The sequence below is a fragment of the Bos indicus x Bos taurus genome, chromosome 13 (genome assembly GCF_003369695.1).
Source record: "Bos indicus x Bos taurus breed Angus x Brahman F1 hybrid chromosome 13, Bos_hybrid_MaternalHap_v2.0, whole genome shotgun sequence".
Classification (NCBI taxonomy): Eukaryota; Metazoa; Chordata; class Mammalia; order Artiodactyla; family Bovidae; genus Bos; species Bos indicus x Bos taurus.
Genome location: NC_040088.1, coordinates 50,099,104 through 50,102,500, shown reverse-complemented (window position 1 = coordinate 50,102,500; position 3,397 = coordinate 50,099,104).

Below are 3,397 nucleotides of genomic sequence, written 5' to 3'. Positions count from 1 at the left end.
TGCTGGTTTAAATGTATGCAAGAATTCAGATAAGGATTAAAATTTCTAAAAGAAACCTAGCGCATATTCATTTTGATATTTGGCAAAACTAATACAATTATGTAAAGTTTAAAAATAAAATAAAATTGGAAGAAAAAAAAAATAAATAAATAAAAGAAACCTAGCACGAGACCTGGGGCCACAATCTGCTTGATGAGTGCCTACTGTCCACAGGTTTACAAATGGATTGGAGAACAAGAAATTGAGTCCTTATTGAGCCCACCCTGTTAGAAATATGATAAGCAGACAGTGATGGTCAGATCCATGGAGCACTTAACTCTCTTACTTGACTGTAACAAACGTGAGATGCAGAGAACATCCCAATTGGTATCATCCACACTTTAAGGCAGTTTACTCAAAACTGAGTCTTTGGCTTCTACGTTTCTTGCCATCTTTACATGTACACCGCTACCAGTGTTAACAGTAGCTGAAATGAAGGACTTAAAAGAGCAATTGAAACACGAAGATCTTTAGGAAAAGGAGACCTGGATCATCAAGGGAATGCTGGCGTGTAGTTACTAACCACCATTCCTGAGTACTTACAGTAACAACTGTGCATTCTCACAGTAATCCTTTAAAAGTAGATACTGGAATTACCACTGTATTACAGGTGAGATTCTATAGTGATGGGCAGTCCAGGATTGAACTCATCTGCCAGAGTCCAAAGCTACTGCTATTTGCCCGCCCATGTTTATTGGATAAACCTGGAAGCAAGTTTCTAACCTAACTTCATAACCAACTTTTTAAAATAATGACGGAAATTTCTCAACATGTGATGGTCAATCCACAGACCTAAGGAAATCAACAAACCACAACCAAGAGAAAATTTGTTAAAGCATATAATCAAACTCCTAAACATCAAGCTTGACATTTCAAAAAGGACATTATGTACAGAGAAAAACTAGAATGGCAGCGGGTGTTCGTTGAAAGTATACAACCTCAAAGCGGAGCAATATCTTTACTGAACAAAAAGGAAAAAAAAAAGCTTTCAACTTAGAATTCTAAACCTAGCTACATTATTTTTCAAAAATGAAAGTGAAATATTTCTTGAGACATAGAAAAGCTGCGAGAATCCATCACAAGCAGATGTCCAATACCAGAAATGTTAAGGGAAGTCCTTGGAGCAGATGAAAATAGTATTAGAAGTCTGGATGTATACAAAGAACTTCAAAAATGGTAAATATATATGTACATATAAAAACTCGATTCCCATGATTTTAAGTCTTCTTAAAAGACAATGTTGGCTTTTTGAAGCAAAAATAATGAGGGTATATGGCATAACACAAGAAGAAAGAACAAGAATGAGAACAGTAGCACAAAGTTTGGGAGAAAGAGGGCCCAAAGGCCGGATCCTATTTTCAAAATGGTATAATACCCCTTGAAGTCAATATATACTGTTAAGTCCTAAAAGTAAAAGTGAAGTCGCTCAGTCGTGCCCGACTCTTAGCGACCCCATGGACTGCAGCCTACCAGGCTCCTCCGTCCATGGGATTTTCCAGGCAAGAGTACTGGAGTGGGTTGCCGTTGCCTTCTCCGCCTCGGGTCCTGGGGTCCCACAAAGACAATTAACGCCAAACGCGCCCTCCACACCTGCTCTCTCCACTGTGCGTCTGTCTCTCTGATGACATTGTAGCTTTCCTTACAAAGAGCGTGGAAACGCGGAACGCTGGGTAAATTGACAACCGGTTCCTGAACACAGGTCTGGTCCTAAAGCAACCACTAAAATAACAGATACAGCTAATAAGCAGGAAAGAAAATAGGGTCATAAACAGTATTCTACTGACCCAAAAGAAAACAGAAAAAGGAAACAGGACAGATAGATTAAATAGAAAAACATGAACATGGTCCATTTAAACCCAATCACGTTAATGCTAATGGTCTAAACAACCCATGTGAAAGGCAAAGACTGTCAGATGGCGTAAAACAAGAAAAACCTGTCCATACAATGCCTTCAAGAAACCCACTGCGAACCTAAAGACACAAATAGGACAAAAGTAAAGGGGCGGAGAAGAATATATCATGTTAATATTCATCAGAAGCAATCTAGAGTAGCTGTCTTAATATCAGACAGTACATTTCAGAGCAAAGAGTATAACCAGGAATTCTTTAAAGGTCACTTCACAATGATAAGAGGCTTACTTTATCAAGAATTCATACATTCAGGGACTATTCTGGTAGTCTAGCGGTTAAGAATTTGCCTTGCAATGCAGGGGACACAGGTGCCATACCTGCTTGGGGAACTAAGATCCCACGTGCCACGGAGCAGCCAAGCCCGGTGCTCTGGAGCCCTAATGCCGCAACTGCTGGGCCTGAACGCCACAACTGGAGAGAAAGATCCCGCAGGATTCAACAGAGATGCTGAGTGCCGCAACTAAGCCCCAGCACAGCCAAGGAAAACTTTTAAAATTAAAAAAAAAAAAAGAGGCATACATTTTAAACGTTTGTGTGTCTAATTTTAGAACTTCAAAAATATATAAAAGTGATGGAATTAAAAGACAGCCGATATACATTAAAATTAGAGATTAAATTCAGTATCCCCTTTCCAATACTCGATAGAACAAGTAGACAGAAAATCAATGGGGACTTGAACATTACCACCCAAGTTGCCCTAATTGACATTTTTAGAACACTGTCCAACAAATAGCAGAGTACACACTTGCTTCAAGTGTACATGAGACCTTTAGCAAGGTATACTGATACTGTGGGCCATAAGGCAAATCTCAGTAAATTTAAAGGGATTTAAACGATGCAAAATATTTGCTCTGACTACAATAGAATTATATTATTATTATTAACAGAAAGGCATCTAGAAAACCCTTAAATGTTTGGAATTTAATAAACTTTTCATGTTGGTCAAAGCAGAAATCAAAAGGGGCATTAGAACATATTTTGAAATATAGACGCTGGAAAACCATGGAAAATGGAAGCACACATCAAAAGTTGTACTGCTGCTGCTAAGTCACTTCAGTCATGTCCGACTCTGTGTGACCCCATAGACGGCAGCCCACCAGGCTCCTCCATCCCTGGGATTCTCCAGGCAAGAACACTGGAATGGGTTGCCATTGCCCTCTCCATCAAAAGTTGTGAGATATAGCTAAATCAGTGCTAAGAGGAATATTTATAGCAAGAATTAAGAACTAAATCAATAACCTAAACCTCCACCACCTAAGAAAGCTAGAAGACGTTGAAAGTAAACCCAAAGCAGACAAGAAATGATGAAGATCAGAATGGAAGGAAAATTTAAAAAGTGAAGCAATAGAGAAAACCAGTGAAGCCAAATGCTGCTTCCCCTGGATGGATCAATAAGATTGACAAGCCTCTAGCCAGATTAATTAGGATAAAAAGTATATGAGGGAAG